The 19,673-nt window shown below is 32.1% G+C and overlaps 1 long non-coding RNA gene across 1 annotated transcript; it reads right to left on the bottom strand.

The window, feature by feature from the left end:
- Window positions 1-5,906: 5,906 nt before the first annotated feature.
- LOC121120797 (uncharacterized) lies at window positions 5,907-6,815 on the bottom strand. Its single transcript, XR_005865208.2, has 3 exons — window positions 6,472-6,815; window positions 6,177-6,252; window positions 5,907-6,114 (listed from the first exon to the last, which is right to left on the bottom strand). It is a non-coding gene; the product is annotated as an uncharacterized lncRNA (long non-coding RNA).
- Between the last annotated feature and the right edge of the window lie 12,858 nt (window positions 6,816-19,673).

The following is a 19,673-nucleotide window of genomic DNA, read 5'->3' as shown; positions in this document are numbered from 1 at the left end:
GATTTTCCCTTCGACATGCACCCATGTAGCCCTTTAATAGTTAAATCAATAGTTATACTATATTTTAAGTGAATAAAGTATAGTTTTAAGGTCATATAAATAGGTCTATGGTTACAGGAAAATTCAACTTCTTCTAAATTTTTATTTTATTGTGTGTATTTGGGTATCCAATTTTTAGGGTGGCCTGTTAAATCAATTTTCTGTTGTACTTTGGTGAAAAAGTTATGTCTGAAAAGTTTCAATCTTCAAAGAGCATTTTTACATCTATAACAATTTAAAAATTACTTTTTTTTAACACATTCTCTATTATTAAAGGGATTCAGAGGTTTCAATTTTTAAGGTTATGTTGCAGAATTTCAAAAGTTTCACTAAAGCTCCTTTTCTTAAGTGATACATAGGAATAAAGTTATCAATATTTTTCATTTTGAAGAAAAGCAAATTGTAGGCCAACTTTGGATTCTTAAATGATCAGAAACACTGTAATGACCTCCAAATCGAATCAAATAAGTATCAGCCAAAATTTTATTGCAAGTGCCTAAAGTAATATAAATTACTGTTTTGTGAAGTGTCAAAATCAAATGTACACATAATTGAACAACAAATAATGAAGGAAACTGTTTATCAAGTAAAAGAAGAAAAAAAAATCAATTTTAGTGAATGGTATCAAACTTCTATGCAAGTACCATAACCAGTATTTTTAATATTCGTAATATATATTTTTGGATTGTTGTAGCTATATATAAATTCATTTCCCACATGCTATCTAAATTAATTATGAGTGAGGGTGTACAACGTACATAGATTTGCGGTCAGAAACCCCACTCCATAGTACAATACAATGAATTCTACTTATTTAGCCTATACTTTTCTTTTAAAAGAAGCCTTATTTATGATTGGAAGTAAATTGCTCAATATTAACAATTTGATAAAATATAACACTTCAGAATGATTGATTGGTTCCAGTTGATTTATATTAAACTTCAATGTCCAGTAGAAAGATATTACTATAAAACTAATGCTGCCATTCCATAATTGTTTCAACTTCGTATGACGATGACAATCAAAGAACTTTGAAATTATATTTGCTTATGATGCCATTACTTCATCTTAGAAATAATTTAATACATTTCGGAACTTATTTTTGTTAGATATGATCAATCTTCTGATCATATCAAAATTTTCAAATCCAAAGATATATTACATTTATCCTCTGTTGATGAAATCATTCCGTTAGTTTGAGAAGTGCAATTACTTTGACAATTCTGGTTGAATTAACTGAAAAGCAAGTTGGTTAGTAAATATCTAGGGTATCTCAAGGATTTTTTTTTTTCAAATCAAGATAAAGTTCCATCATTTAAGTACTTAATTTTTTGTATCAAACATTTGTGGATGCTGCTAATTGTTGAAAATAATATATACCTCTAATAATAAATGTCACTACTTCATAAATTTAGAGAAAGTCGACTCCTTCAAATGGCAATGGAAGAAAAACTTATTGGGTTACGCCAATACTTTTAGTTAAATAGTCAAAGATAAAGGTACATTATTACTCTATAAGGGTATCCCTACTAAATTCTGTTCAAATTCATATGAATTAGTTAATGATTTATTTTTAAAAACAGGACTAAAATATTGGTGATAAAATATTTGAACTGTTTTGTCTATGTTGGCTCATAGCAGTCGTCAGGAACGCGATATATATATATATTATTTAATACATATATATTGAAGCATATGTCCACTAAAATTGAGATTTTAGCGTTCCGTTCCAATAGGTCTTAGTAATTTTGAGATTGGGGAGGGACCTAAAGCCCCCTGATATTTATATGTAGCCTCTTTTTCTACATGAAGGGCTCCATTATCTTGAACAACTGCTCTTAAAAGTTAATCCTCAGAAGATCCAAGGGAAGAACCACAATTGCAGATGATAATATAAGTCGTATTATCTATGGTTTCAGCATCATCAACGGAACCACGTGAAAGCATATTTACATGAGAATTATCATCTCTTTTCACATGCATAATCTTGAAATCAAAGCCTGAGAGTTTATAGTGAAACAAGAAAGGCGGGTTGTGACAACTGCAGGAAGTTCCTTTTCAGGATTGAGCATACATTTCAAGGATTTATGATTTGTCTTGATATGGAAGGTAAGGCCAAGAAGATAACGCTCGAATTTGTGAAGAGCAAAAATGGTGAAGGGGCTTCTCTGTCAATTTCAAATTGTCAATCGGGAAATTAATATAATCTTACATTGTATTTGTTAAATGATATAAGACGACTAAAGTATAGAATATATAAAAGGGAGAATAAAATGTATGGTAGAAGAACGTACATTGGTGATTAAAACTAGTAAATATTACTACGAATTTACATGATTAAAATAAGGGATGTTTAAATAAAAAAGGTTTAATATAATTAATTGTAAAAACATGCAAATATAATACACATTCTCACGCTCTTGATTATTTACACCAGAAAATAAAAAAAACAAAGACGCACAGAGCATTTTTCGTATGGATTTAAAGTACTTCAAATTGAGTTGATATTTGACTTAGATTTTATATTAACCATTACCGGCTGCTATTAAGGTTAATAGTATTTCTATTAATCTTGGCTGCAATGTATTTTTTCAATGTGGCCTTATTGTCGGGTTACTTCAAAAAGCTATCTACTTTTATAAAAAATATTCTAGTCATATAATCATATTCAAAGGTTCAATCATTTATATTTATAAAATGACAGGCAATATTTCAAATAAAAAATTATTTTTTTCTAAAGTACTAAAAAAATATAATTTTGCATCCTAAAAGTAGGACTAAAATTGAATTGGATTTTACCAGCTCCCTGTTTGAATACTCATCATCCCTTTCCTGATGCACTTCATCTGTCTAAATTATGCAATTGTAGACATAGTGTGGGAATCAAATATAACTACAATTGATCTCTAATCTTTGATATTATTACAATATTCAAACAAGTAATCTAATAAAATTGTTTATTTCTTACATGCACCCGAACACACCGAAACTCAATCCGGTATCAACCAATAGAGGTTCATCTATGAGTTTCTAACTTTATTATTATAAAATAAAAAATAATTACACAACATATTAAAAATCCTCAAAAGTTACTCCCCTATTGATTTTTTCTTTTCCAAAGACTCCAAAGCAAGTTCCGTCATTTCCTGCACTGTATGCCCACAGTCAAGGCTAAGATGAAATAGTGTTTCCTCATCTTCTCCACAGAGTCGACAGATCGGACTCAGGGTTTTACCTATTTAAAAAAAAAATTAAGTTGTATGTGGCCACTAACCATAGCTTGAGATTTGATATCTTTTGTAAACTTTTATCTCGATGTACGGCTCGACGATTAACTGCTTGGATGAGCGGCAGCTATCCAACTGTTGGCAGATAGTTCGCCACTAATTCAAAGTGGCTTTTCTGAGAGCTTTCTTAATCTGAAACACGGAATCGGGGACACAGACTGGTGTACCACTTTCCACACTGCTTCTTAGCCAAAGCATCAGCAAACTCGTTCACTGTTATATTATTATTATCCCTCCAACTCTGATATTCCACTTGAAATTCTCGAGGGCATTTTTACATTTATAATTTTTTTCTCCAAACATGATTCCTGGTTTTATATTTAAACTATATATAGACAACATGCTGTAAGATAATATTAATATCCTCTTGCCATTTGCTTTGTCAAATAAGATATTAGTTTCTAAATTTACTAAGTTTCAACTTCAGCTTGGAATACTGTGTTTTTATCATGAAGTCTTAATGATTATTCCCAATAACGAGATCATATTGTGTTAAGGCCTATCCAGCACATATGTAACCATTTATTTTTGATCCGTCAGAATATCCAACTAGATCATATTCATTTATACTCCATACATTTGTCACCTTGTACCCTCGTCTAAATGACCCGACCTGTGTGTATTGGTTTGGAGTCGGGACTCCATACCTCGCTAGGTAGCCATCAAGGTATTGTAGATTCTCTTTACATGAATGATAGAACAATTTAAGTGGGTGGTGTATTTTTGTTTGTAGTCTTGTTAGGCAGGCACGTTCTATAAAATAAAGAAGTAACGGACTTAATCCACAAAAAGATTCTGAAGTTGTTGTTGGAGTCGACCGCCTGCCCTGGTGATTCCTTAGAAAATCTGATCTTTGTAATTTGCGAAGCTCATTTTTTACTCACTCGCTAGATTGAAGCTTTGCTGGGAAAAAAATCGGAGGGGATGAACGATATGATCAAAGAGGAATTTATTAATTGTCTTTACTGTCAAGAAAGCCCATTAAGGCTTCTTCCTTACAATAAAAACTGCTTTCGCAGCAATCTATCAAACTGCTACTTACAGTGTCTGTCAGTAGTTTTCCTTTCTGAAAAGCATACTGGTTTTGCAAAACCCTGTTACATTTCTCATAGATTCTCTATTGTACAATAATTTCAAGAATTTTGGGTTGATTTCTGAGGATCCTGGATCTTACACTGCTGGAGTTTTGTAAGGATTCCAGCAGCATAGTTGCAATAATGTTGGGTTCTAAATCAATGGCATTGATATCTAGAATATTATATTTTGTGTTTGGTCCGAAAAATTAGAATAATCCAAGTCAGTTTTCTATGCTGATACTAGATGGTGGCTCCAGCAATTTGTAATCCTTATATCAATTATTAATTCTCCTCTACCCCCCAGGAACATTACTACACATCTTATTGAAGGCCCAGATTATATGTATTCACAAACTCTTCAAGATTCTCGCTTTGAGGGTTAGTTATTGTATCTCACCATAGTAAACTTCTGGCATTAAAGTCGTCAACTATCAACAAGGACTTATATTTCTTATCGTAACAAGGGGCCTTGTTACTCTACATTCATCCTCTAATGTAATGTCAGTATAATAGTTTCTTAAATCAACACGAAGTCCATGTTTTTCAATAATGTTTGACGCAGTGTATGGTTATTGGCATATGCTTCTAGAAGAGAAAAGCCAGAAATTACCAACTTTTAAAACTCGATACGAAATATATACAATATGTTTATTGTTTTTATTTGATATACGTCTCACCTGGTTCTGAATATAGATAATACGTGATATGTTGGGGGTTAAAGATAAAAATGGATAAAATATCGTCGAACAGACTGTTAGACTTTTTCTTTCTCAAAGCCATGTTTGAAGGGGAAAACTACATAAAGAAGCCTAATAGATACAAGTTAAATAAGACACTCGCAATGAATTCAAATAATTTAAATCTGAGGAAAACAATTGAAAAAAAAAAGATGAACAAGATACTTGTGGATGGACAGAAGATAATATCCCCACGGACGATTGTAGAACATGTGCAAAATTACTACCAAGAACTCTACCGATCCAAAAAACCGGTCATAAAAGAAAAAGTACCGGAAAATATTATTGCACCCAAGGAAGAGAAATAATTAAACAAAATATTTACTGAGTACGAAGTCCGTACAAATATTAAGCTGAAAAATGATAAAGCAACAGGACCTTCAGAACTTACTCCTGTTCTACAAAGGGGTACCAGAAATAGCCAAATTCATGATTGCTTTATATAATGAACATTTTTTGTAATGGGCTGGAACAAAGAGAAAAAAAAATGAATCATAACTTTTTGTCCTGAGAATTTTTTTTTTAAGAAAAATAGAAAACTGGAGGATGGCAACTTTATTGGAAATAGAGTATCAAATTTAGATTGGATATCTAAATGAATGTATGAAACCAATAATTGAAAGAGTACTCCCAGATACTCAGTTTGGCTTTAGAAAGGGCAGGGGCAAACGGAAGATGTAGTAATGTATTTCCAATCGATTGCTGAATGCTCCAAGCAAAGAACCCAAGGTTTTGCTCTACACTTCTGGGGGTTAAAAAACATACGGTTCTATTAAACATTCATTTATGTATATTAAGTAAGATGAAAAATATAGGATTTTCACAACTATATTGCAACACAATTGAAAATATTATATCCAACGCAACATAAATCGAAACATTGATATCGAAAGAGACCCAATGTTAGAATTGCAAAGAGGAATGCGTCAAGGGGATCTTGTAAGTCTTGGTCTCTTTTCCTTCATAGTAAGAACCCTATAAAGAAAAATGGAAATATTAATAGATGAAATTTTTTAGGAAACAGGTATCTGACGAACCTGTTTTTGTAGACGATTGCACGGTTATACTAAGAAGCGTCAAATTTGAGAAGAAAGAACAAGCTTGAATACGCTCCTAAAAGAATATGGAAAAGAGTCGGGTTTAGTAATAAATGATGAATTAACGTAGATATTGACAAACTCATGGGAAAAAATAAACAAAATTAGCGCTAATTATCTCGTCCAAAAAGTATTGGTTCTTGGGAATGTGGTTTCAATGGAGGATTAGAGATCCCAGAACATAGATCGGATAGATGAGACAATATATAACTTAATAATAGAAACGCAGACGCACAAACTTGGAGTCTTTTATAAAAGAAAAAGTTGGAATATGACCATAATATCCGGAAAATTTTGCTCTTAACGAATTCACTTTTTAAAATCGGTTTTGGGATTTATTTATTGTTTTATATTAGATGATTATTTCAAAAATTAGTCAAATCCAGTTTTTGATTATGTTTTTTAGGTGATGTTTTTTATTTCTTTTCTCGCCTGCATTTTTTGTTTTTGTGAATATTTCATTTATAATATGTAGTGTCGACTTATTTCTTTTACGTTTATAATACTTTAACTGTGTAATGATATTAAATTATTAAAAAGAAAAGAAAAAAAGTGATACGCAGTTACCTAGATGGAAGGGTCCATAGTTATTCGAAGACAATCTTCGATAGAATCGGATAACACAGTGTCTAATTCAGAAATAATTCAAAATTTTATATGCTATAATTAAAACATCAATATTTCCTTTAATTGCAGCAAAGATTATAGGGCACCGATTAACTTAGTATTTATATTTTTATAAAATTTTCGAAAATAAATTCTTGATTGATGTTGTCGTTGCCTTTATTTAGGAGCTAAAAAGTAATTGTTCCTGAATAGAAATGATTTTGACTTTCATTAAATCAAATCCTCATTCAAAACGATTATTTCTTTTTTATTTCGTGTTATGTGTTTTATATGATGTATGGTGGTAATTTCCTTATAATGATATGGTTCGAAGATGTAACTAAATCACACTGATTCCAACATGAAACCGATGAATATGTTCTAATTTCATCAGAAACTTTTATTTTTTTAAATTTTACTACGTTTTTCTATTTTTTTTTTTCTTGAAGGGGAAGAAATCGTAAGAAAATACTTGTATTTAGGAAAACAAAATCATAAGAAATTACTTTAATTTATTTAAAAGAAGAATAATTTTTCAAAATAACCTAAAAAGGAGCTATTGCAGTAAAGAAGGACTAAAGGATAATAATAACAATTGGGAGGAATGTATGCGTACTAAATTGTGAGTAAGCTCTTAAGTGAATGCAAATTTTTTCATCTTTTTTGATAGAGTCATTCACATCATCATATAATGTATTTTATCTCTATGACTTATTCCTTGTCACAGCTGATTGTAGCTGATATCTTCAAAGAAATTCTTCAAATTGTCAGGGTTACCATGTTGGTTTTTGGTTTCTTTTTTTATAACTTGACCGTTATACACACGATTTTCATCACTAAATATAAACGATAACTCGCCAAGAAAACCGTATTATTACTGTACACTTTTCATGAGCACGCTCACACGTAACTAATCAATACTTATATCAATTATGTAATGTGAGAGTAAGTAGATTAGGGATTCATCGCCGTAATATAATGGACCAGGTACTAAAAGTGTAGGAGAGAAAGAACATAGAATCTTTATTGTCCCTAGAGTAGGGTCTTGCTTCGACTGACAAAATTATGTGTCACAAACACAGTAATACAAGTACTACTTTAAAAGAGAACAAAAGAGGGAGAAAATCCCAATAGGTAAAAACATTGACATACATATATTAAAAAGTTTGATAGATTGCAAACATAACATCACCCCCAATCAACCATTCCCATTAAGCCGAAGTTGATTGACGTGTCTAGCTGTAACAACATCAGTCCATATGTAAGTTCCAATTTTCTTCACAGTTACACCCAGGAACCATATAGATTGTAGTTAGTTGTAGCTTATACAACATACCTCCATTTCTTCAAAGAGCTCGGCACTAACATTCTATGGGTAATCGGCATTAATCTCTCCAGTGGCGTGTGGATGGGACATAAAAATAATAATTCAGCATGGAGGTTGACAGACCCCCCTTCGAGTCTGCGTTGCATTTGAAGTCCTACTAAAGAATCCAAATGGGAGGAAAATGCCTCGATCATCTTGCTGTTCCAGCACACCGCGAATAGCTTTGTCGGACGCGTAGACAGTCAGAAAAAGGCCCCTCTTGGGGGAATAATGCCCAAGGGTAGTATCATTGGCAAGAGTATCCCATAATTTGAGGAACGATGAGTTATCTTCTTCTGTCCACTCTACGGAGGAACCTTTGAACTTGGGTAACAATGTATACAATTGGGTCAACAGTGCCTCCTAAGTTGGGAACAAATGTTTTTAGTAATTAAACATATTAATTAAATTATGTAAGTCTTTACCTTTTCTGGGTCGATTAAGCACTCTCATCTGATCGAGATTTTTTTTGGATAGGACGAATATCGTTTTTGCTGATGACTTGTCCCAAAAATTCAATCCTTGCCTTGCAAAACTCACTTTTTTCTACACTATGACGAAGATCATTATCCGTCAGAGCTTGAAGGACCTGCTTTATGTGATTGTGATTCTCTCTTTCCGACATTGAATTCACCATTATACCGTCGATGAAAGCAAATACAAACTCCATGTGTCCAAATATGAATCCATCAACCGTTGGATGTATTAGAGACATTACGGAGTCTAAAGTGCATCCTCGTAAACTCGTGCAATCCGGCACATCTACTAATAGCCACTTTCTTGGCGTCTTCGCTCAACATAGGAACCTGATAGTAGGCCCGCTTGAGGTACAATTTGGTGAGTATTTGAATTTGAACTTCCAATATTTCGAATGAAGTCGGGAATATGAGGCATTGACTATCGATATGGGAGTGTGAGATTGTTTAATTGCCTGTAGTCTCCTACCATATGCCAGCAAACGTCTTGTTTTTCCACCAAATGTATTGAGTCGGGCAATTTGATTTTGACTTTAGTAAAATTCCCGCTGAGATTAGTTTGGATATCTCCGCCTTAACTATAGCTTTTCTGGAGTTATAAGACGAGTACGCGAGTAACAAAGGCTTCCCGTTGTGAAGATCTTGTGTTTGACACCATGACGAGGCTCAGAACATAATTCCTCCTCGGACTTAGGGGTGGGAAATTCAAAACATAATTTATTGGTGATATTACACGCTCTTTTTCAGCACTTTGTTATGTCGTAACATCCTACATTCCATATCCACAGACAATCTGAAAAGATGAATGTCATTCGTTCAAATTTGAAATGTAATAGTAATTTCTTGGAAATAGTTTTCAAAGGGCAAATTATTATTAAATTCTTTCTGTAACAGAAAACACCATATATATACAATAATCCCTTTCATGGGTTATAAGTTGTATTTTGTACATATAAAAATATTAAAGATTTTTTAAAGATGTTTACCAGCAATATTTCACATTTTTTTATCTCTTTCCTCAAACATTTACTTTCAAATCACACACTACAGATGAAAAACATTATATTTAAAAAAAAATGTATTTAAATACAACCCGAGAGATGGCCCGAGTTGAAGTCTCCCACCCTGTATACTAAATAAAGTCTAGTTCTTCTACGAAACAAGACTCTACTCGCAACACAATCTACCTCCCAAAGCCAAATGTTGAGATTTTTAACATAGTTTTTATTACAGATCGACTTAGTTTTTGGAATTATATACCTTTATGCTTTCGACAGGGAAAGTGAGGCTGCCCTCAAGCGATTTTTAGTTAATTCTTTTCTTGTGTGACACATATATATATTATTTACATTTGAGGTTGATTTTATTATGTTAATTTATTCGAATAGTACTGCACGTTATTTTAAAATTTTAGTATTCGTATCTTAAATGTATCACTATTACTAGGAATGATTATTTTTATACTTTATAAATACTAAATAAAAGTCGACCTTCATAGGCTTTGATTATCGGGCCTGGTCGAAAATAAATAAAAACTAGATATTCTAAGCAATTAACATTCTACCAGTTATGGAACTTATATTAGAGTACAGTTTATGTGATTTTATTTAGGCACTCCTACGCAATCTATCATATTAATTATTAATAAAGGGTGATTCAAAACGAGCGGTTTTTGGATTGTAGAAATAAAACACATAAAATATTATATTATGGTCAAAACTTTATTATGAACCGAAAAAACAATCCTTTACAATTATTTCTAGAAAATAACCCCCTCCATATGTTTGCTCCAACTGACCTTTAAATGGTCCATTCTTTTGCGCCAATTTTCAATGACGCGTTCGAGCATTGTGACCGAAATCTGACGAATAACTTGCTCAATATTTCAATGCTTCAATCGTCGCTGGTTTATCCACATATACTTTTGGTTTTACGTAGCACCAAAGAAAAAAGTCCAAAGGTGTGATATCACACGTTCTTGGTGGCCAATTCACCGGACCAAAACGTGAAATTAATTGCTCACCAAAATGGTGTCCCAATAAGTTCATTGTTACGCGCGCTGTGTGGCAAGTGGCACCGTCTTGTTGGAACCAAATATCGTGAAGACCATGTGCTTCAATTTGAGGTACCAAAAAGTATCCTACCATGGCGACATAACGTTCGCCGTTGACGGTAGAGTGTTGGCTACACTCTTGGATACGCCTGCAATATTTTCTACGCTGCACGTGGCCTTCCAGACGGCGGGACATCCTACCAAGTTGCAGCCCCTTCAAATTTTTCGATTATTCTGCGAATTGTGAATTCTGAAGGTCTATTATGTGGACCATAAGTTGGGCGTAATTTGCGAAAAACTTCTTTCACAGAACGCTGATTTGCATTGTACAATTGAACAATTTGTACACGTTGTTGTGGCGTATATCTTCCCATGATGAATTGTAAAACCATACTGAGTAAAAATGACGTATGAATTTGACAGAGCTTGCGCGCGCCTGTCCAAAAATCCTTACTGGAAAAAACCGCTCGTTTAGAATCACCCTTTATATGTTTAATGTAATAATTCTTAAATTAATATTGACTGTCGCTGTTTAATTTCCAAATAGATGCCGACTATAACCGAGGTTCAACTTCTTCTAACATAAGTATTTGTGTGTATATGGGGGGTTATTTGCGGTTCAGGCAACATTCAATTGTGTGTGCACAGAGTGTGTGTTCAAAGTGTGTGCTCATAAAAGACGGAGATTAACCTTGAAGATTTGTTGCCGAGTTATAAGTGTAAGTATTTGTTAGACTAAGAGTAGATTTAAGGATCAACATCGGAGTAATTCCAGCCCAATTCCTTGCTTATTTATTTATTCCCCTCATCCCTCATCACAGCTGATTGTAGCTGATATAATAAAACGCTATGGCAGCTAAGCTGCTGTCCTCAAAAATATTCTTAAAATTTTCAGGGTTGTCAGGAACCGAAATACCTTTTTCCTGACTTTCATTTACATATATAAAAAAAAACAATATATCTAAATTTTATTAAAATAAAAAAATATTTAAAAGGAATAATTTTTTAAAGAAAAAATAATATAAGTTACCTTTATGAAAAAAATTAACACTTTTGAAGTCCATTAAGGACGATTGTAACTAAATGTATCATTTTAGTATTGCTAAAAACTGTGTACACTGTATTGCGCCATAAAATTGGACTAGTGGGCGCAGGTGTTAAAAAAAATTAATTGTGCAGATTCTAGCAGTGCCTCTTCATAATTACAGATTGATTTTTTGTAAGAGTACGAGGAGAAGGCAAGGGTAAGACTTAAGATATTACTGAAATAAGACTCTTGATAAAATCAGCTGCTTGATATATTATTTTTTGGGAGAAAATAATTACAAACATAAAGATATATTTAAAATAGAATTAATGCATGGAAAATATTATAACTACATTTAACTCAAATATATTTATTTTATTATTCATTTTTAAAACACTGAGTTATCCATTCCTGAAGTTTTAGAAGAATTGAGGTTATATTTTCGCTCTCAATATAACATCATTCTTGACAAAGTTCAATTCCATTCCTTTTATCAAAAATAAGGTCAATTATTCGATAAGTTCTATCTAGAGGTAACTCGAACTGCAAAACAGCTGGCTAATTTAAGAACCTTCATGGATATAGAAAAGTGGGAGAAATTAAGAGTCTCAATTGAAATTAAAGAAAACACAGAGTTATTCATTCTTGAAGTTTTAGATGAATTGAGGCTATATTTTCGCTCTCAATATTACATCATTCTTGACAAAGTTCAATTCCATTCCTTTTATCAAAAAGAAGGTCAATTATTCGAGAAGTTCTATCTAGAGGTAACTCGAACTGCAAATCGTGCCAAATTAAATGAACGATACGGTAATAAATACTGTTTAGAAGAAAATATCAAAGTTAAATTAATTGTGGGACATCGGGATGAAGAAACGAGGAAAAAGCTTATGCCCATAGAAGAAAAAGAATATACACTTCCAAAAGTTATTGATAGATGTCAAGCTGAGAAAATGTCGAAGAGGGATGACGAAAAGTTAAAGTCTGTAAAAGTTAGCAAGATCCCAAGAGGAAAATTCAGGGATCAAAGCCTTAGTTGAAACAAAAATAGTTTTAGGAAAAGTCATCCTGAAAGAAAAATGGATTGTATATTTTGCTCAAGAGACCATATTATAAATAAATGTCCTGCTTGGAAACAGAAATGTAGAAATTGTATAAGAATTGGTCATTTTAAAGATTCAAATTTGTAAAAATGAAATTGCAAAAAACAGAAGAGTCACGGTAAAAAACGTGACCATATTTATTCCCTCACCTGCAATACAAGTTCGATTAAACTCTGGATGGAACATACTTATGTAGTTATAGTTATGCAATTCCGGATTCTGGTAGTGACGTATCTATTGAGGATGAGAAGTTTTTAAAAGAAATTGGAATACCACTTAGAGATTTAAATATACCTTCAGATTCTCGTTTGAATGGAGCTACTGCAGCTACTTTTAATCAACTAGGGTCCATAATTTTAAATGTATGTTTTGGAAATGAGGAGATTAAAGAAGGGATTATTATTGTAAAGGTAAATGTTAAATTTCAAATGTCGAGGGTATTGTGTAAAAAATTAAGAATTTTACCAGAAGATTATCCAAGTCAAATTGAGCGAGGTAGATGGAAAAGAGCCAAAGAACCTAGTGCTCGTGGAATCAAGGAAATGAAATATATCTCAGATGAAGAAATTAAAGCCAAGAGAGACTAGGAGTATCATGATATATTCCTTGATGGAAATCAACCATTAAGAAAGATGAAATGCGCACCGATATAAATATCTTTAATAGAAGAAGCAGAACCTTGGAAAATTTACAAATCAAGGACAATTCTCTTTGCTTATAGAGAAGCTACGAAGAAGGAATTGGAAGAATTGTTGACAAAAGGAATAATTGAGCCGCTGGGAAATAAACCTACGGAATGGGAATGGTCAATCAAACGGGCGGATTTTCAAAGGAAATAGCCAACTTATCTGTCACATTGAGACCTTTATTATCCAACAAGAATGAGTACATATGGACTAAAGAATAGGATGGCACATTTGAAAATGTCAAGAAGTCTTTGGTTAAATTATCTCAAAAGAGTCACTTCATGCCGAATAGAAAAACTGTTTTCGAGACTGATGCTTCTAAGAAAAAAGGTCTTGGGTATATCTTAAGACAAAAAGACAATGAAGGAAAATGCTATCTTATTAAAGCTAATTCTAGATGATTGAGTGCAGCAGAAGATAATTATGGAATGGCAACGCTTGAAATGATGGCCATATATTGGGCAACAAAAAAATTAAATGCTTATCTTCAAGGATTACCCCATTTTCATATTGAAACAGATCATCAGGCAATTGTAAATATCCTCAACAAGAAAACTTTGGATGAAATTGAGAATCCAAGACAAAAAGAAATCAAAGAAAGGACGCAAATGCGTTATAACATCACTCTTGCTTGGGAACCAGGAAGAACATTTTTAGCAGCTAATAATTTGTCAAGAAATCCATATTGGAATCCAAGTAAGGACGACATATTGGAGAATGTACATAGGTTGCAAGAAGAATATTAGTAAGATCTTTATGTGGTAAAAAAATTCAAACGAATGAGATCAAGGATCGAAGATTAAAAAAATTGAGAGACCAAGCACAAGAAGATGTTAATTATCTAAAATTGATAAATTTTATTAGAGACAGTCTTGGAAATAATATCAAAAATCTCCCTGAAGAATTAAAACTCTACTGGAATTTCAGAGATAGTCTATCGATTTATGAAGGTTTGATCATCGTTAATAATAAAATAATTGTTATACCAAGAGTAGACCAAGAGTAGCTCGGAAAGAAATATTGGAAAATCTGCATGTATTTCATCAAGGTATAGTGAAGACTAAGCAGTGTGCCAGAGAGTTAATTTGTTGTCCGGGAATAGATATGGACATCGAAGATATGGTGAGAAAGTGTGAGGAATACCAGAAGTTATTACCTAGTTTATAAATGGAGACTCAAAGTAAAGGCCCGAAAATGAGGAGGCCATTTCAAGCTGTAGCTGTAGATATATTTTCTGTAAGTGGAAAGCATTTCTTGGTTTATGTAGATATACTTTCTGGATATCCTGCTTTGCATTATTTTGAGCATAGTGGATGCACATCAAGAGTGATAAAGAAAATAATTGAGATATTCTTCATTGGTTATGGTATACCCGAAGTTTTATAATCAGATGGCGGAACAAACTTCTCGTCCAGGGAATTTCAAGAATTCTTATCCTTTTGGGGAGTTCAATGGCGATGTTCTTCTTCACATAACCCACAATCCAATGTATTGGCTGAAGCTTTTGCGAAGAAATTAAAATATTTAGTAAGAAAAACTATGAATGGAAATAAGATAGATCAGTCAAAAATCAATTTTGGAATTTTAGAAATGATAATTACTCCGAGAATAGAAGATGGATTGAGTCCAACTAAAATGGTATTTGGTCGTAGTACTAGATCTTTTATACCTATGCTACCTGAATTCCATCAAAAGAGAAGCCAAGAACTTTGTAAGGTTCCAAAACCAATTTTAAAAAAGGAAGATGGGAAGAAGTTATCCGTAATGAAGATAGGTGAATCGGTTCGGATACAAGATCATATAACAAAAAGATGGACCCATCTAGGTACAATTGAAACACAGTAATCTCAAAGGGGATATCTCATACGTATGAAAAATGGTCGTCATTGGCATCGTAATAGGAGTTTGCTAATAAATACTTTCGTTATACCCTCAAAAATCATAATAAAGTAGACAAATGATAATCACATCAGTATTTATAACAATGATACCATAAGTCTTTCTCCCCCCCCCCTTCTCCTTGCACGCGTTTTTCTCTACAAAATTATCAACTTTAGTAATATAGCTTCATAATTATAGGTTTAGTGACCTATATATAAATGTTCCGTGTATATTTATATATAATAATATATTAATATGAAAGTCATTCCGGATTCTCCTCGTGTAGAATAAAGTATATATATAAATTCCATATCCTCATATATCTCATATCCACGTATATCATAAAACGCTAAACTTAGTTTTCTTACACGATCCCCTTTTTACTTATAACTGTGTTAATTTTGCTAAACGAGCTTATTTACAGTGTATTTGTTGACGAAACAAAATATTTTATCTAGGTTTCGCATTGTTTTGTCTCTTTTTGTCCTTTATAAAAAATAAAATGAAATAAACAATGATAAATGAATTAGATTTTTACTGTGAGGGTCTATTTTTGTCATTTTTTTTTGAACTTACAAGACATTTTCTCCGATTAAGAATAAAATACATAAATAATTAAAATATTTTTTCAATATGAAAAATATTTGTACATACTCAAGGGCTCAATTACGAGGGAGTGGAACGTTGTCGATTCCGCGGAAGTCATCAGGGCATGCAAATCCTTTAGGGGCAGGATGGAGAAGATGGTGGCTGCTGAGGGAGGGCATGTTGAATAAATTTATTGTTTAATATCATGTCTAACTTTTTCATATTAACAAATACACTCCAAATTCCATTTTTATCAAGCAGGTGAATTTTAAGATAGTTCCAATTTATCATGGACACCCTGTAATGTCTTTGCCTAATAACACCGTCACTAGCTATCTCCAAAAATGAAGTGAAAGCCGATCTACTCAACTAATTTTGTTTCTTTGGGGTTAGAAAAACTTGATACATGTTATCAAGGGATCATGGTACCAGAAAGATTGGGGACGGCTGATGTAGATTTTGCTAAAAAATTCTTTGTAGACCACAAAATCAGAAGTTTTAGATCATAAAGATGTTTTTGTTTTTTCTCAAACAAAGAGAAAAAAAAGTGTTATACAGAAACAAAGGATCTAACTACTTATAAAAAAACAAGCAAATCTTAATATATCTCAATGCACAATTGTGCTATTTACTTTATAATTTAAATACCATTAAAGGTAAAAACTTGTAACTTTATCCACTAGGATTAGTGGTATGTCGGTTCTAATTGTCTCGTTCCAATCCAGTATTAGAAACTTAGGAAATTCAGTCCTTCAGAACGGTCAATTGTAAACCAATTGTGATATATTGATTTATCTAATATATTTAAGTTACAAAAATATAATACGAGCATATTATATTTTTACTTACTAATATTATTTTTGAGAATTTTTAAATATCCTTTTTAATTAAGTATATTCAATATTGGTCACATAGCATCATAGGATAAAGCGTTGTGAAGGTGTGAGTGTATATTATGATCGCTTTTCGGACAGTATTGCGCTTGGTTGAATCAGTCGTGAGTTACCTTGCGTCGAGTATGGAAGTCTATAAGGAAGAAATTCGCTATATTTTACATTTTTAGTACCTGAAAGGGAAAAACGTGTCGAAAGCGAACAAGAAAATTTTCACTGTATACAGAGGTAATTCTCTTTCGGTTCTTGTTGCCAACAGTGGTTGGAGCGATTTTTTTTGTCGCTCAATTTTGCCCTATACTGTAAGCAGCCAAAATTAGTGAATAGGACACAACAATACATCATCAAGACAACGTTAGGCTGCACACATCTTTGATGACGCGCCAGAACCTCTAAAAGCTTGGATGGGAAGTTCATATGTATACAATCTACATTCCGAACCAGGCATCAAGTGGCTACTATCTGTTTCTGTCTATGGCCTTGGTCATCCAGGTTTTTTTGCCAATAGGGAAAATGGCTTCGACGTAAAGGACTTTATGAAGTTGGATTCTCGTTGCCAACAAGTTATTAAACAGAACAGGGCATACTTGGCTTAAATAGGATGATTGTAACGCTTCTTATAAAGCATTGAAATAAAGTGAAAAATACGAAATTACCTTTTTCCCAACCTATTATCATTTATTCTATTATTTAACGGAAAATTAAAAAAATGACGTCACGAATAATCTGATTTAAACTTCTTTAAGGACCGTCAAGTGGATCTGAACTAGACTGGACCACAGTCTTCGGTCCTAAATAATAACTGACACAACACCAATTAAGGCTACCATTTATTAATTTCTAAAGAAGATGAAAATCGCCTTAAGGATGAGAGTCTAATATTATGAAATATATATTTACTAATGTAGTATTATTTAATTAATAAAGCTAGTTAACAAATTGTTGAGTAAATGATACTTTTGGATTTTTTATTTTTGAAACAAATATTTTGGATTTTTGTCCTTCTTTATTATTAATTTTATCTAATTCGATTTTTAACATGCAGCATTTCCCCTTGATAAATCTGAACATGTTATGAATTTATAGAAAAGTACCTAGGCACCTCGAACAAAATGTTACAAGATTACATAGCTGGGGGAAAAGGATGGATTACTTACCTTATTGTATTTATACAACGATTTCAAAATGTCGATAAATCTATCAATTAAATCGAAAATATTAAAATAACAATTATTATTTATATAAAAAGATAATTTATAATGTTTCTACAAATCAATTTATTTGATGTCAATATTTTGACTGATATTGCAAATGAATATAAACTCACTATCTATCTGCCTCAAAATTGGTTAATAATCGATTTTGACCCTCATAAAAATTCATATCTGTCGTTTTGTAAGAAGTAGATTTCATCGTATTAACTAATTCAGTAATTTTTTATCGCCGACAAATCCTCAACAAAACTTTACGACAGTTTAAAATTTATTTACAAACAAATTTAAGTAATAGTTAAAATATTAGAATGGATTTATATCATTCATTATATTTAAGCATATACGTAGGAGAGGATAATGGAGCACAATTTGAATTTTGCTCGAATATCAATAACTAATGTAATACAAAATTTGGCATAATTAGAAATTTTCTTTGGTTTTACCTCCTCGGAACCCCAAAGACGATTTCATCATTAAGACCAAGAAATAATCCCAGGATTTGCCAAGGGACTAAGTGGCGAATACCTGCTCGTGCTTTCGGCCTCATATAAAGACTGTAATTGAGGGGGAAGATGATTTTATTGGATAAAATAAATCAGAATATATTAAGCTTTAAGAATTTGGTTCTATTTTTTTAAATTTGAAAACTGTTTGTAGAGAAAATTGTGTTTGAAAAAAAAAATCATGTATATATATGCTCACGCTGTATATTTAATTTATATATATAATATCGATTGTGGGGCTCCTAGTTACGAGTGAGGCATAGGAGAAAGAATCACGTTGTCTGCTAAAGTCACCCAGTTTAGAGGCTTGTGAAACAACTTAATTGTGCAAATCTTGTCTTGTTTATCTAAAGTGGAAGAACAATTGACCTCAATACCCCCACTTCATAGCCTATATTATGTACTGAATATATTATTAGGCAAAGAAGAATGACTTATATTCCCTACAAGGAAAATTTTATGATTTTTTTAAAATACTGTAACACAAATCCAACAAATCAAAAATGACAATAATTTAATTAATTCATTTAAAAAACCTTTTGATTTTTCTATAGCTATGTAAAACTTGCCATGGTAATCTATTACTTCTATACTAATCACATAATTGAATTCTTTATCAAGGATATATGTAATAAATTTTTGATTCTACTAAATGACGAAACAAATATATACAATTTTATGAAAGAATGTCTTTTTATTATATGCTCATATCGCAAGTCTCATTTTATTGATGATGAAAGATAAGTGATTTCCTTTATTTCATGAAATTATGTAATATATAAAGAGTGAAAGCCTTTTAAAGAAATGAAATAGTATAAGAAAAAGGAGTTTGAGTTCGAAAAAACCTTCCTTAGCTATGAAAACTACATAAATTCCGAATACCAAATGCCCCTCTCTTTCCTTTATAGAGGAGCGGTGTTCACGTAAAAAAACTTGAGAGAAGTATATTTTTAGGATTATCATTTTGAGTCTAAATATATGGCGAGTAATATCTACTACTTCAAAGAGACATTAAACAAATATATGAAGTATATGTTTATT

The sequence above is a fragment of the Lepeophtheirus salmonis genome, chromosome 6, assembly GCF_016086655.4.
Source record: "Lepeophtheirus salmonis chromosome 6, UVic_Lsal_1.4, whole genome shotgun sequence".
NCBI classification, from domain to species: domain Eukaryota; kingdom Metazoa; phylum Arthropoda; class Copepoda; order Siphonostomatoida; family Caligidae; genus Lepeophtheirus; species Lepeophtheirus salmonis.
The sequence above is the reverse complement of the archived record's forward strand: the minus strand, read 5'-3'. Positions and strand labels throughout refer to the sequence as shown.